The sequence below is a fragment of the Hemicordylus capensis genome, chromosome 10, assembly GCF_027244095.1.
Source record: "Hemicordylus capensis ecotype Gifberg chromosome 10, rHemCap1.1.pri, whole genome shotgun sequence".
Classification (NCBI taxonomy): Eukaryota; Metazoa; Chordata; class Lepidosauria; order Squamata; family Cordylidae; genus Hemicordylus; species Hemicordylus capensis.
In genome coordinates this window covers 21,570,129-21,586,839 of record NC_069666.1, presented here as the reverse complement: position 1 = coordinate 21,586,839, position 16,711 = coordinate 21,570,129, and the positions used below count along the sequence as shown (strand labels likewise).

General features: G+C 42.6%; 1 protein-coding gene across 5 annotated transcripts in view; it reads left to right on the top strand.

The window, feature by feature from the left end:
* The window catches only part of PEAK1 (pseudopodium enriched atypical kinase 1), a 100,392-nt gene that overhangs the window by 30,550 nt on the left and 53,131 nt on the right, over nucleotides 1-16,711 (top strand). Inside the window, exon 2 of one of the 5 annotated variants that reach the window (XM_053273130.1) lies at nucleotides 3,667-3,825. The exons of the other annotated variants lie outside the window; for them this stretch is intronic. The gene's annotated coding sequence lies outside the window, so the exon portion shown is untranslated. The remainder of the gene's footprint in view (nucleotides 1-3,666; nucleotides 3,826-16,711) is intronic. 5 annotated transcript variants of the gene reach the window in all.

Sequence of the window (16,711 nt, the reverse complement as noted above, 5' to 3'; positions counted from 1 at the left end):
TTATAGGGGCATTCGTACTATCTGGATCGAACTGTTTTTTAAAAATAGTCCTGGTCAATCAGAAGAGTATTACATCTCCTATCTTTTGGCAGATCAATATGCAGTTGTCACAGTGGGGACAGCAAGATTCTGTGCAGCAGCCTGTAAACTGAGACGGGAACAACCGAGTAGTTGTAACTGAGATTTTTGCATAACCTGATGTGATGTTATCTAGTTTAATGTTTTGATTTTGTTTTGTTTTATGCTGATTTATATTCTGGTGTGTATGTTGACTTGTCATTGACCGTAATAAATTATTACTACTACTTACAAGTTCTACAACCCAGCTGTGGCTTACACTCTCTCGAGAGGGTGATCCACTCACATGCAGTTGAATGGCATTATGCCATTCAGTATATTGTCCAAGAAGGCATCTTCTGCCCTTATCCAGGCAGCTTTGATAATTGTAAAATATCCACATTTTACTTTTTCAAATCTTCCAGGAGCCTAGCATTTAAGAGAAGTGTTGCTCCACATACTTGGCGGTTGGCCCAGAAGTTGCTTAAACCATGTTTTAATGCTTCTCTGGCAGAATAGTATAAATAGCTTAACTGTGAACATATAAGGGATTAAGTTATATTCTTTCTTAAGGATCTTGTTTTCAGGGGATCACAGAGAATTAAAAAAAGTTGCAGATGTCTTATGTAGGGATGTACTATAGGTATGAAGTAACACATTCCATTCTGTTTGTTGGGCTACAGAGTTGGCTCTAAACCTAAACTGAGTTGTGTTTTACTCCAAGAAATTATTATATTTTCTACTTGGAGATTGAACACACACATTGATGTTTCTGATGCATATTTAATCCTAGTGGTTTTAATAAAATACTGCTTGCGTATGCTGATGTCTCCTGTTAGATATAAGACAACATTAAAATACAATTTAGGATGCTTCCTGAGTATTTAGGGCATTATGAATCCTATCCACTAAAGTTTAGTAAACATTTGATTGTATTGACAATAATGATCATTTTCTGCAGTAATGGAGGCCATCCTTGAATATAGGGTTGTGTACCCAGCATGCCTCAAGACAGACAGATCTTTATCCAAGCAGATTTCCGGTAGCTAGATGGGTAGGGCCAGAACCCCAGTTCTGTTGCTTTCTTGCCTCAGGGAACAGTGTATACAGAGAGCTCCTGCAAAATACTCTATTTTCCACAGTTGTCTGAATTCATCCTGAATACTGGGTTGTGTGCCAAATCATGCCTCAGGAGACAGGAAGTAGATTTTAAAAGCTCTTGTCCACATCCAGTAGTTAGGTAGGAGGCGCCCAAAACCCCAGTTCCGTTCCTGTCTTGCCTCAGGCAACATCATTTTCGAGAGAGCTCTGATCTCATCTTTACCAGGCTTGTGTTCTTCTTCCTTCGTTTGTTTGTTCTCCACCCCTCCCTCCCAGTCCATTGGGCAAGGATGGGAAGGGAGTCTTTTTGTTTCCTTTATTCAAACGCTAAAATTTTTTTAAGTTTTTCTAATTGGGACCATTGGCTCATCTTACCTTTTAGTTTGTTTAAACTTTGTTTTTACCTTCAGCCAGTAGTGCTTCCCTCCTTCTGCCCATTGCCAGTACACGCAAAAGAAAAAACTTGGCACACTCTGGATGTCAGATGTGCCCTACGAATCTACATATGTAGAACCAAGACAATCCATAAATCTGACTCCTTGTTCATGATCTCTTTTCCCCCCTCACTGAGAAAGAAGGTGTCCAAGGCTACACGATCAAAATGGAATTGTGCCTCTATAGCGCTGGCCTTTGAGTCATTACATCGTCCTATTCCGAAGGGCATAACAGCACACTCCATATGTAGTGCCTCAGCAGCGTTTTCAGCCAATTCTCCTCTGCATATCATCTGCCAGGCAACAACATGGTCATCAGTAACTCCCTTTGTCAAGATCTCTACTTCTACTCAGCCCAAGCAGCACTCAGCCGTACTGACCTACAGCAGGTGGTATAACCATCTGCTTCCCTTGTGTCTCTGCTTGGGTGTGTCCATAAATTCAAGGATGGCCACCTTTACTGCGGAAAAAGAAACATTGGTCTTACCTGTGAAGGGTTATTTTTCGCAGTAATTGGAGGCCATCCGACCCACCCACAGATGTTCTCTGACTAGGTTTTAGTTCACAAATTATATGGATTTTGAGGTTGCCAGTTTGGGTGGCAGAAAACTCCCAGGGTTGTTAGTATCCTATTCTCCTTAAACTTATTCCAAGCCTGCTATTGGGTTCACTGTTGCTATTCTGTTAAGTTCTGTCCTCTGTCTCTATCTTACACTGCATACTTCTGTGTGACAGTCCGGAACTGGGGTTCTGGCTTTGCCCATCTAGCTACTGGAAATCTGCTTGGATAAAGATCTGTCCTGAAGCATGCTGGGTACACAACTCTATATTCAAGGATGGTCTTGGATTACTGCGAAAAAGAACCCTTCACAGATAAGACCAATGTTTCTTTTAAAAGATGGAAATCTCAACTGACACTTAATAATACTGATGGGTGCAAGACATGGAGTGCTGGTAAGGTTAGAGCCCTGTGCCTACAGAAACTACAAGTACCCAGAACTGAAGGAGGTGGGCTTGCATGAAGTTTGTAGTTCAGACAAGGGACCAAAAGCAGTGTCACAGTTCTATAGCTAAACAATACAATAGAGGTAGACAGATCAAGAAAATTGATCAGGGGTCTGGAAGCACAGCTTCTGTCTGTAATTTGGTTTCTTGCCTGAGTGCAGCAAGCCTTTGAGCTATCTAGCAGGCAGTGGCACAGGACTGGATTTCCTGAGCATATGAGTATATGAAGCTGCCTTGTACTGAGTTAGACCATTGGGTTGATCTGGTTTAGTTTTACCTATACTGACCAGCAGCAGAGTTTCAGATGGGTCTTTCCCAGTTCTACCTGGAGATGGCAGAGATTGAACCCAGGATGTTCTGCAGGCAAAGTGCATGCTCCTAGCAAGTGAGCTGTGGCCCTTTCCTGGATCACTTGACTCCAGAATTGGGGAGATTCTGGAGTATACTGTGTGTATCTTGGCTTGAATTGGCAGAAGGTCCCCCCACCCCGTCCAAGGTCCCCACTTCTAAATCTAATTTCACAGCACCTGACAGGAGTGTGTTGGTCAGGATTCCCCAAAACCAATTAAACCACTGTTGTTAGCCCATAGGTTTTTAACTTGTTTCACTTGAACAGTCACTATTTCTCAACCCTGTTGAGTAGCAAACTACTTTTGAAATAGCAGGATAGATTTTGAAGCATTTTTGATTAGGTGTTTAAGACAGTTGTTCAAAGGAAAAAGACAAAAGATTCATTGGGCCCGAACAGCCCTTCTTGTGTGATCCTAAGTAGCTCTTAAGATTTAAACAAGTTAACTATGAGTTGTTATCAAAAGGAAATGACTACAAGTAATTGTTAAAGGAATTTTGTGAGAAGCCAGGGGAACCAATTGTAAATGGTTGTAACTATGTCTTCATGTCTTCAGTTTAAAATGTATACTGTATTGACTTTGACAACTTCATTTAAATGTCATCGTCAAGGATAAAAATTGTGTAAAGGAGACACATGCTTTCTTCAGATAAACTATAGGAGGTAATATGAGTATGCTGTCATCAAATCTATTCAATCTCCTATATTCTGTCTCGACAGAAAAATGTCCTTGGTCACTTAGAAACCTTGAAGAGAGCAGTAACTGACAGTCTGGTGATTCCTAAAACTCATCAGAGGCCAACTGACACATTTTCTTCAAAGATCAGTGCTAATGAGCTTCATTCTATGCATATGTTCATACAGCAAGCTCCTATACAGGTACAATTATTTTACAAATTTGTGATTAACTATCTGGAATTGGCGGGGGGGAGGGGAGGGGATATACCACCATCACTACCTCAAAGTAGGCCCCAAAAAGAGCTCAAACCAATATTTGATTGGATTTAGCTGAGTTTTTCCCCATCATTCTAGCTGTCCCTCTCATTCCATTGCTCACAACTCCACAGTTGACCATGGAGCATCACAGTCTCTACCTGAAGGGAGAAAAGCTTAGGAGTGATTATTTGAATTGTTCAATTTCTCCAGTCCAGAGACAAATGAAGGTGTTAAGACCACCAACCATGTTAACAAGAAACTCCCCCAGGGTTACTGTGACATAAGACAATTTTATTTCAGAAATTAGGGGGATCTGGGCCTGTTAACTGACCTGGACAGGATACTGCCTGGGAGCAATATTTAAACTATTCTGAGCCCCTTGGAGGAAGGAAGCGATGGTAGTAAATGAGCCGTCTCTAGGATGCACACATTCATTGCCCGGTATTTAGATTATGATTTGTACAGTTCCTCACACAGTTGGGTTTTTTTTCTTCTCTTTGAAATTTTATCTCAATCATGCATGCTTTCTGAAGTCTTTGGCTAGGCAGACTGTGGCTATGATGATTTTGTGTATATATGATATACTTTGTGCACACGTGCGTACACATATGCACACATAATTTGGAACAAAAATAATGTACCCAGTTCTTCAATTAAACACATATGGTTTTCTTTCAACATTTTTCTCAAATCTGCCAGAGACTTAAAGCGTTGAAACTGCTGCAAAACGATTTCACTTTAGAAATTGATGTAAGCCTGAAATTCATAACTGGTCATCTTTGTTTAGAAGACTAATGAGAGTTGTGAATAAAGGGCCATTATCATTCATCTTGCAGACTTGATATTTTTATGAATAGGAGTAGTACTCTAAAAGGCCATTACTAGGTAAACCGATAGTTGAAAGCCTTTGCTATTGATTGTATAGTGAAAATTATCTTGAAAAGTAATGGCAAGCTAATAACAATTATTGAGTTGATAGCTAATGTTAAAGAGTCCACAATGTTATGGAAGGTATAAATGTTTAATGGGTTGTAAAACACCCTGAGAGATTCACCAGGAAGCCCTCAGCAAAGCATATTATTAACCCTCAAGAGCTTCTTAAAAGCTCATATTTTTGTTAACATGTATGGTTACAGTCACAAAATGTACTATAGATGTGCCATTTTATTCATCGCTTGCAGTTCATTTATCCTGAATAGTGTTCTGGCTTAATATATAGACACTTACTGTAATGCTGGTAGAGGGTCGAGATGTGCACAGGATGATTCTCGTATTCCGTTCCAAGCTCAGAACATTCCATTGGAACAACCAGTTCCAACAGAATGAGCTCAGAATACTCAAAATGTTCTGAGTGCCATTTTGGACTCAACGCATGGTGCTGACCATGCAAATAGCTGCCGCACATGTGCAGAGGCCAGAAGAGCAACATTTTTGGACTCCAAAATGGTGCTCGGAACTCTCGGGACATTCAGACTTGGAACAGGGTGGTTGCGTTCTGAGCTCGGAACAGGCCCTTCATCTGAAGGGTGTTCTGTTCCGAGCTCAGAATACTCAAAATGGCCCATTAGAAAGGAATATGGCCTTCTGAAACTGGGAGAACAGTCTGCAAATATTGAGTAGATATCATCTACATGCCAAATGCATTACTTGAGTGACTTTAAAAATATTGTTGTTTTTATAGATATTAAAATCTCTCATTTATGATGTTGTTGTTTGTTTATACCCCACCCCTCCAGTACACTACTGCTCTGGGTAGCTCACAACATCAACAAAACACATACAATGTAATATAAAACATTAACAAAATGTAAAGAAGATGCATAGTATACCTTAACCTGAATAAGTTGAATCAATATAAATAAAGATATGGCCTACTCACTAACAGCATTGAAAGATAACATAGTACTTTTGAAAAATCAAACTATTACATTCATGAGCAGTAGTCTAAAAAATTCAGACCTTTTGGTTCTAAGCAGCATCTCCCAACAAGTCCCATGTTGCCTCTGTGACAATTGCACTGAGGCTGCAGTCACAAGCATATTATTTGGAAGTAAGCCTCACTGAAATTAATGAGACTTCTGAATAAACATGATGAGGTTCAGGCTGTTGAGCTGAGAAATTAGGATAACCTGATAGCCTCATACTTCTAACTTGGTAGAACCAAGCTTCCAAAGGCAATGTAGTATTTGAGCAAAAGGACACACTACTAAATATGTTGTGTTGTTTTTATTCCCTGTTCTGGGGAAGATTGGCTAGGGTAGAAGTGGGATGGAGCAGCAAAGAGAACTGGGTACCAGTGGAGGAAGGATGTGAATCGCATAACCCATTTTCAGTCCGGCCTAGCTTGAAGGGAGCTGAACCTGACATGAAAAGGGTCATGTTTTTCCAGAGAGAGAAGTTTGCATTTTGATGTTCCCTCCACCCATTTACAGCCTTGCATCACTTAGACATAATCCAGATGCATGCATGCTAAAATAATACCTGTTTCTGAAAGCATTTTTAATAACAATGGGGACTTCAGAATCGATCAGTGGCTGTATTTTCTCTCATATCTAATATTTTAGATTCTGATTGAAAATGAGTTATTGAATGCATTTGGAAAAGATCCTCTTTTTACAAACAAGCACATACTTACTTAATCCCCCACACACATACACACACCGATTGGAGGTTTCTCCGTAATGGAGAAGGAAAGTCCTTGTGTGTACAGTATTGCACAATATAGTAGCTATCTGTCCTCGCTTTGAAAGTAGTATGCTGCCAAATGGGGTGATTTGGCGGTGATGGTATTTACCTTACAGAGATATACTTTGGTAAACAGCTAGGTTTTACAGATACAACAGTATGAAGATTGGTTCCCTGACATTTGAGCAAGGTCTTTGTGGTGCAGTAATGCAAATGCTTGCTTGCTTGCTCATCTGTAGTTTTTCTTAATGAGCCTCTTTTCCCCAGTAAATTCTTTCTGCTATGTCTGTGAATACATTTCATAATTAAAAGGTCAGCATATTTTAGTGTTGCCCAATTCCCCCAAATAGGCCCTCAAAAAGAATTATATTATCACCTTTGTCGTATTTCTGGTTAGTTAGTTATGTTGCTGTAGCATTACAAAAAGCTGCTGCTTCTGCTTAGTTCCTGACGGATGCCAGGGGTGGGGTGGGGGCAGAGATGTATTCTGCCACCGAAGAGGAGGGATATGTTGTGTTGTACTAAGCAACTCTGAGCACTCTTTCAAGTGGGGGCTATGTAAGCTAGCCCTGCCCTCTCAGTAGCCCTCTTTCACTTTCAACTTTTCACCCACTCACCTTCCCATTTGTCAGGGTGGGGAAGCCAGTCACTGTTGAACCAAGTATGAATTTTATATCTTAAACTTGATTGCCCTTTAGTGGAAATTTATTTTTGCCTTCTCCACCCTGATGTGTTTCTTCGGCCTTGTGATCCTAGTGGTTGGTGCCTTAACTAGAACAGCCCCTGGTCATGGGCAGGAGAGCTCAGGCTCAGGGAAATCGCTACAGTGCCATCATTGGTGAGCAACCAGAGGCAATGTTACAGTGAAAGGAACATCTCCGCGGACATACTCTCAGGGCTTTGTGACCCAGGTACATCTAGAAATGGACTCCCTTTGGTGGGGGTGGGGAGGATTGCTTATCCACTCAGAGTTATGAGGCTTGCACAGATTGGCAATGCAGGCAAACGTCCCTTAATGCAGCCAACTGAGAAGCTGATAGCAGACAGGCAATTAATGCACTTTTCAGGTCCAATCTCTTGCCCAAGAAGGGGAGAGATGGTAACTGCAAGCAATTTCTGCCTTAGCCATATAATTTCTCCTGTATTCTAGGTTAAGTGGCATTACAGATACAGTATTTGTTAACGGTTTGATGAAGTTGTGGCCTGAGTTTTAGTCCATACAATACTGTCTCATCACTTTGACAGGGGTCACTGTGCAACTGACAAATTAGATCTTAGAAGAAATATAGGATTGTAGTAGAAGCGAAATCAGTTTTCTATCTCTCTTGAGAAATTTCCTTAAATTCACTATGTCCCAGTAGGTACAGTGGATTGATTTAAAACAAGTTTCCCATTTCTGAACAAGTGTGCATACTAACTGGTATTGCAATGAGTGAAAGGAGGAGATAGGGGGCATTGTTTATGGCAGGACCCCTTGGTGTACCATTAACACCACTTCTAATTACCTCAAAGCAATAATAGCCTGAGGAAAGAGTGACTATGATTTCTCTCCTGCTTATGTTTATTACCCCAAAATGACTCTCATTGAAATGGCATGTGGGAAAGTAGTTTAAAGAAGGAATGTCATAGCTGTGATTGTTAAGAAATAAATTTATTTTTCTAATCTGACCTGATATCAGATCCCATAAATGGTAGCGCACCAGTCCTCCTGAGAAAAAGAGAGACTGTTGGTGCGGTTAGTACCAACGTATTGCTTATCCCTTTTTTTTGTTACATAAGGCTGTGATTTGCCTTGTTCTGTTTACATTCTTTTTCTGTGCACTATTGTAATAAGAATAGCAATCGTTAAAATGCAGTGCCAACAATAAGTAATCACAATGCAAAGAATATGCGGGCGGGGGGGGGGACATAAAAGCCAGCTATATGAACACATTATGCCTGATTATTCTATTTGGAAATGAATGCCATTCTTAAAAGAATTTGAAGCAGTTTCCTACACATTGCTGTGTTCATTATCCTGTATAAATTATTCACAAGCAACTAAAAGCACAACATTAAGGGGGGGGGGAATTCTCAGTGTATCATATCTATTTCCTAATGGGACTGTGTGTTATTGATGAGTCTCCCTTTTCTAAGAGATCTTGATTTATCAGGTTGCTGTGGGAATGTGATATTAGGAATGCTGTTCAGAGATGCCTTTTTATTTCATACGTTTTGCTAGTGAAGCTGGCATGCCATGGCTGACAGTTGCTAGGAAATGGTGGGTGTTTTGCAGAATCGGTATGTGATGTATTTGTTTAGAATTCATCTATCCTTTGTTCTGTGCGAACAGTTTATCTCATGTGACATTGTGCATTCATTCAGTTGCCTCTGACTGCAGTCTCAGTTTTCTCATGCAAAACATATACATTAACGCATTCATTACTTCCTCTGAATAGCTCACCAATCAAGAGCAAAAAAAAGGGGGGGGTTAGGAGAAAGCCCCTTCCTCCAGATAGCACTGGCTCCTCAACAAGGGAACTAGCATCCTTAGATTGATGCATCTCACCCCCTCAAAATGCTGCAGGCAGTCACTTGATGACAACTGCTGATGGGAGTTACAAATGGGGAGTTTCTTGCCTCTGAGAGAGCTGTGTTTGAAGGATAGAGCTATTTTCTAGCCTAGGGATTGGTAAATTGAAGTCCCAAAGTCATACCTTGCCCCCTAACGACTACTAGCTGCCCTTGCCACAGAACAGCTGTGCCCATAGTCAAGAGGGATGTCTAGAAGGGGTGAGGTCTTGGTGGCAGTCCACTTTGAAGAGGGTGCATGTTGCCCTCCAGTAAACATTGTTGCTGATCAGGGCTCTAACCATTGGAGGTGAGGGGCATCAAAGGTCCTTCTTTCCCAGAGGGCTATTTCTCCCAAGGCCAGCCCCTAGTACAGCCAGCACTGCTGGGGGTGCGGACGTATGATTGAGGCTGCATTTTGTCCTGTTGAACAGGGAAGACCAGAATCCTGAGCCTTATTCCTCTCACCCCCTCAGAATGCTGCAGGTGGCTGTTTCTCTCCCATTTACTTTTCCTCTTCATCTCCAAAAATGTATAACACAACTGAAATGTCATGGTTGCTACAGAAACTAGACTAGCGCGGTTAAGAAGAAATGTTAAGTAAACTGTCTTTATTCCCATGCAACCGTGTGCACCTCCGCATAGTTTTTTAAAATGCTTAATCTATTGGATTGATTTAAAGATTTGAAAGTAATTTTGCTAGAAGCATTGGGGTGTGCTCTCACAGGGGAGGAGCACTTGCTACTGGCGAGGAGGCAAGTGGGTTTCTAGAAATCCTGACCTTACCATCAAACCACTGTGTTTCAGAATGTCCTTTCTGTGTGAAGTCTTGAATACCTAGCCAGCAGATCCTGGAACGCCTTGAAGGTTCTTGCCCTGATCCTGCAGGTACTTAGTCTGGGTCTGCTTTGCTTGTTTGTGTTCAGACTTCCATCATTTCTATGTCTTAGCACATTAGGAACCGCCTTATCAAGTAATTGCCTGAAACCTATTCAAAATATTCATGAAGGAAATTAATTCCTCTTCTGCATCCCATGGGATGTTGATGTTCTTATTATATTTGGGGAGGAGTATCATGTCAGACAGCTCGGCAGCTTGTATTATAGGTAAAGTTTCCAAATACTTATACCTGAATCTGTCAGTCCCAACACAGTATATCCTCATGTTATGTACAAATCAGCTTCCTGTATTCTGAAGTAATGGTAAACTGTTCGTTGTTACAAACGGTGAATAGAAGCTTCCTTTTCCCTTGCTTGTGAAGGAGGAAGAAAGGGGACAGTGAAGTACATGAGCCCAAGAGTTGCTGTAGCATACTCTCATTGCAAGAAACCATAGGAAGCTGCCTTCTACTGAGTCAGACCCTTGGTCCATCTAGCTCAGTATTGTCTGCACAAGTTGGCAGTAGCTTCTCCAAGGTTGCAGGCAGGAGTTTCTTGGCCCTATCTGCAGATGCCATAGGGGGAACTTGGAACTTTCCACATGCAGGTCCTGTTCCCAGAGCCGTCCCATCCCCTAAGGTGCCTGGAAGGCTGTTGTGTAGGAGTTTGTTTTCATGTGGCGTCCCCCCACCCACCCACCGCCTTCTGGATTGGGAGAGGGCTGCAGGTTATGTGCTCTTCTCCCTTTGCTGGATGTGAACTAATGTCCTTGCTCACTTGATTGTTATATCTTGCAGCTGGGCTGAGTTTGGCAGATTGGGTGGGTGGGTGAGAGCTACACCATTTGGGTTTTTGAACCCTTTGCCCTTATAAAGGCGAGCAGCACCAGGGGTGGGACTGAGCAGCTGCCCGTGGTGCCCTTTGGGGGTGGGACTGAGGGTTGGGCCAGCGTGTTGTTGTGTGGACTCCTATAAGGCAGACTCATGCTCTCTACCCTGTTGCCTAGTAGTTGGCTGGGCCTGGTACAAGTATGTGACTTGGGTTGTCCAGAGATGGGGAGGTGGGTGATGACTCTGGGGCAGCTATTCCAGTGGTGGTGGGGGATCGACGAAAATGTGGTGTTGGTTGATCAGTGGGCCCTTACAGGGAAGGGGATTACAGAATTTAATTGCTGTTTCCCCTTCCAGCAGGCCTACCACCTCTGCCTACACCACACTGGCAAAATGAGCCAGCGTGGTATAGTGGTTAGAGTGCTGGACTAGGACCGGGGAGACCCGAGTTCAAATCCCCATTCAGTCATGATACTAGCTGGGTGACTCTGGGCCAGTCACTGCTCTCTCAGCCTAACCTACTTCACAGGGTTGTTGTGAGGAGAAACCTAGGTATGTAGTACACCGCTCTGGGCTCCTTGGAGGAAGAGCAGGATATAAAATGTAAAAAAGAATATAAATAAATAAATTCACCTTGGAGAGCAGTGCCAACAACCCACAGAACCTCACCTTATTACTCTGTACCTAGCAACATAGGAAGATAGGAATTTGCCTTCTACTGAATCAGACCATTGGTCCATCTAGCTCAGTCTTGTCTACTACACAGACTGGCAACAGCTTCTCCAAGGTTCCAGGCAGGAATCTCTCCCAGCCCTTGCTTGGAGATGCCAGGAAACTTGGAACCTTCCCCCATACAAGCATGCAGATGTTCTTCCCAGAGTGGCCCCATCCCCTAAGGGGAATACCTTACAGTGCTCATGTATAGTCTCCCATTCAGATGCAACTAGGGCAGACCCTGCTTAGCAAAGGGGATAATTCCTGCTTGCTGCCACAAGACCAGTTCTCCTCCCATGGCTGGTTGCAATGTCTGAAGCAGGCAACTTCCAATACTCAAAACCATTTTTTGTGCGAGGAAGAATTGTGGACACCTGTGACTGCATTGCACTTGTACAAATGACAGCAAGTCATTTAATCCTTCTAGAAGATTTCTAGAAGGAGAAAACGTCGGCTGAAGGAAATAATTGTTGCTTGTTGGCATCTCCGTGCAGAGTAGCGGTTAGCAGTCTCGCCAAAAACTAGTAATAGTTTTGGCAGAACAAAAATTACAGAGAGATCTGTTTCATGGTGTGATTTTTGTTGCCTCTGTCATTCTCATGTAAAAGTGGTTGGTGGTTCAGATTTATTAAGTGCTGGATGATGCTATTTGGGAGGAGTTCCTCCTGGGTTTGGGAAGGGTCAGGGAGTGCCATTTGGGCAGGACTTTCTCGGCAGAAGACGTTTTGTATAATTTGGACAGGAAATGCTACTATTTGGGTGAATAATAATTTTTGCGTTTTTCTCTTGAGAACAACTGGAGGGTGTTGCATGGGAAGGAATACTTTGCTTTGGATATGTATTTTATCAGGAGGCCTCTCTCTGCTGGAGAACACATTTTTTCCACTTGACTCACTGGTTGAAATCTAAATGAGCAGAACAATTTCTAAATTTATGTTCTGTCAGAGTAATACACGTTTATCATCAGGGAGAAAAATAGCTATTAATTTTGTAGAGGAGAGATGCTACAAGTTTGTGGTGGTAATGGCTTCCCTTTATACAGAGCTCTTGAGTGTGTGAAGTCTATCATAGATATCTTAACTCAGCAATCCTGAAAGCAACTCGGCAAGGTAGGTCACTTTCTTGACAATGGAGAAGTATTTGGTAGTGTAGGAAGGGAAAGAGCATTATGTAAGTTTAGCACAACCAGTTGCAACTTAAGCATATTTTTGTGTTTCCAGTCTAAAATAAAAGCATGTTCTAGAACAGTTTTCATGGTGAGGAAAATGTTTGCTGAAGCTCCTTTTCGGGTGTCTGTATTTGAGGCTCAATGAACATCTAGGGCAGGGCTGCACAACCTTGGCCCTCCAGTTGTTGCTGGGTTACAACTCCCATAATCCCCAGTGGCCAGTAGTCAAGGGGTGATGGGAGTTGTAGTCCAAAATCTAAAGGAGGGTCCAAGTTGTCCAGCCCTGGTCTAGGGCACACTTGTGTATGGCAGATTTCGTTTTTGTATCCTTGCAATCCTATTTGGGTTAACTAAGCTGATCCACATCTAATCCGGTACCTTAGTTTTGTAAAAGTAGTCTTTAGAATGCCGAGATGAAAGCTGTGCATTTTCCAAGCCTGTACTGTGGCAACAGTTCTCCAAACATTTTCCTTGCTACTTTTGAAACCTATTGAGGATTAATTTCAACAGCTACAATAATTATTCCTTGCATGTTTACACAATCAAGCTTATATCCCACATTTGTTTTAACATAAACATTTTGATGGGCAGTTGATCAGTAGCTGCTGCAAAGGCATACTCAGACATGCAAATTTCTGATCAACTTCTTACCAGCTATATCTTCTTAAAATAACTGAACGAACACTTTATCCAGAGAGCAAGAAGCAGCAACTTGTTTTGAATTAAAGATAGACTCAGAAACCATGTTTAATATATCTAGCCATGTTTAATATCTCAGTTGCTGTGACAGACATATTGCTCAACTTTCATCAGAAAGCAAAACAGTTAAAACCTAAAAGAATTTCTTGGTTAAAAATGAAAGAATTGTCACTGGCTATAAAAGTTTCTTCCCTTTGCAAAGTGGAAAAGAAAATGGCTGTCACAAGCCAGAAGAGGGCCGACAAGGCCCAAAACGGGCTGAATCAGTCCAAAGAAGACTTGGGGGAGGCTGGTAGAGGGAGGGGAATCTGAGTCCCCCCTCGCAGCCGCACTCCCCCAGAGGCTGCCGGACCCGGCCATAATTTTTTATTTTTTTACTTATAGAACCCCTGAGCTGCCCCGGGTAATTCAGCTTGAAGTCGAACTGAACCAGGCCCTGTTTGGCTCGAGGGTGAGCCACTGAACAGGCCCGGTTCAATGGTGAAACGGCTCGACCTCAATCCAGTTCGCACATCCCTAGTGCCTTTGAGGTGGACTGTACCTAGCTATACACTCAATCCCTCCTCACTTTCAGTCTAAATGATACAACTCAATTAGTGCTGCACCCACCGCATGATTTTCCTGATCATGTAGCTTGATCAGTTATAGTTAGCTGTAAAATAGTATATTTTAATACCTAGCTGTGTTACAGCTTAATTGGACCCAGAAGCCAAGAATATCTTTTTCCTCTGAACTGACTCTTCAGTTAAATCTGGGCCAGGAATATCTGCAGAAGTGTGTGACTGTAATAACAAGAAATCTTGATTGTTCTGTAACCAATGTATCATTGCAGTTCCTCTTTATACAAGAAGTTGCAATATTCTAGAGCAGTGGTTCCCGACCTGGGTTCCTCTAGATCAGGGATTCTCAACCTTGGGTCCCCAGATGTTGTCGGACTTCAACTCCCATAATCCCCAGCCCCAGTGGCCTTTGGTTGGGGATTATGGGAGTTGAAGTCCAACAACATCTGGGGACCCAAGGTTGAGAACCCCTGCTCTAGATCAAAGATTCTCAGCCTTGGGTCCCCAGATGGTATTGGACTTCAGTTTCCTTAATCCCAAACCAAAGGCCATTGGGGCTGGGGATTATGGGAGCTGAAGTCCATCAACATCTGGGGACCTAAGGTTGAGAACCCATGCTCTAGATGTTGCTGAACTACAACTCCCTGCCTCCCCAGCCATAATAAATTGTAACTGGGGGTGCTGGGAGTTGTAGTTCAGCAACACCTGGAGGAACGGTTGGGAACCACTGCTCTAGAGCTTTGCTTCCAAGGACTGTGGATGACATGCAAACTAGCAGGCATGCCAAATAACATTACACGTGTGCAACAGACAGGGCAATTTTTACCTCTCTCCCCTTCCCTATGCAGTTCCCTGTGCCTCACAAAACTATGTCCCTGAAGGTCCCAGTATGTGGGACCCTCAGGCATATTTTCAGGTGACACAGATGGCTGTAGAAAGAAGGGAGGACTGGTGAAAATCTCCTCTCCATTGTACATATGCAAGCCTGTGTATTTTGCTTTCTAATGAATGCATAGACTGTTCTCCAACAGACGAATAACTTACATACAGCTTAATGTTGATGAGAAATGTAATTCTTGTTAAAAATGCCACAAAGCACTTCAGACTATGTTTCCTGTGAGATAAATGAAGGCGACAGATGATACACTGAAAAGGCACAGTCCCTGTTCCAGACCCCACAATGAAGGATAAAAATTGTGAATAAACGGAAGCAGTAAAGCTACGTTAAGAAGAAAAATGATGTCTATGCAGTTGCTGTGGAAACTAAGCCAGCCATACATCCAAAGCAACAATTCGAGCCTGCAAAGTGTCTGCTGTTTTCTGACAATATTGCAAATTGGAAGCTATATTGACTCCTTTCCTCCAGTTATGAAATGGTGCATAGGTTATTCTATACAACATCTTTCAAGTCAGGCATGTGGGCAAGTATTAAACACTGAGAGGGGAGCAATACAGTAACTAAAAATAGCATTGACATAGGCAGGAGTTCCAGACATGAGACTGCTCGGAAGAATTGGTAGAGCTGTGGAAGAGAGCAGGAGACCTAAAGCTGCTCTGACTGCAAGCACAAATGTTTGGGGCAGGAGTGCTTTGCTGTGAGATGAAGAAGACTGAAGAGAGCTGTAAACACAGAAAAGTATTGGCCTGCATTTGTGATCCTTTCTTTTCCAGAGCTGTATATTCCAAAATGATAGTAGTGCTACAGAGAATGCCCTGCCCCAGGCCCCATTAGATGTTACCATGCAGATGGGTAAACCAGGGCAAAGACTCCTCAGGAAATCATAAAGAGCAGGGAGGTGCATATGGAAGGAGGCACTCCTGAAGATAGGAACATAGGAAGCTGCTATATTTGGGGTCAAATACAGCAAGGGTGGCTTAGCTTTGTAGTGCTTATAGAGAGAGAGTTAGACTATTATCCATCTAGCTCAAGATTGTCTACACAGACTGGCAACAGCTTCTCCAAGATTCCAGGCAGGAGTCTCTCCCAGCCCTATCTTGGAGATGCCAGGAAACTTGGAACCTTTCCCATGCAAGCATGCAGATGTTCTTCCCAGAGTGGCACCATCCCCTAAGGGGAATACCTTACAGTGCTCATGTGTGGTCTCCCATTCAGATGCAACCAGGGCAGACCCTGCTTAGCAAAAGGGACAATTCATGCTTGCTACCACAAGACCAGCTCTCCTCCTGATCAGCTGGATTCGGGCCACTTTGCGCCTTAAAGGTCAGTAGCAGATAGACAGCAAGTGGAGATTGGCCAGCAAAGTCCAGTATATTCTCTGCAGCCAACATGGTTATTAAATGAGCTATCACATTCTGCACTAGCTTCAGTTCCTGGATCATCTTCTAATATAGCTTCATGTAGAGCACATTGTAGTAGTTGGTATAGGAGCTTAACAGTGCATAGTATGCAGGTCCTTGTCCCGAAGGTGAGAGTGCACAGTGAAAGCTGGTAAAAGGCACCATGCTTCCACCAGAGAGTCTAGGAGCATTCCCCTCTCTGTACCTACGCCTTCAAAGCAAGCAAGACTTTATTAAGGACATGTAAAACATCTCCCAGTTTTCTGTGTTGGTATTCATCGGGTTTCTTCATCCTCATCCACTTTGCAACAGTGCTGAGCTACCTATTAAAGGAAATCTACCACTGCTTCCGAATTTGATTTAAAAACAGAGCTTGGTATGATCTGCATATTAACCATTGCCTGAATAAAGTGGTCAAATTGACCCAAAGAAGTGGGAAAATATTAA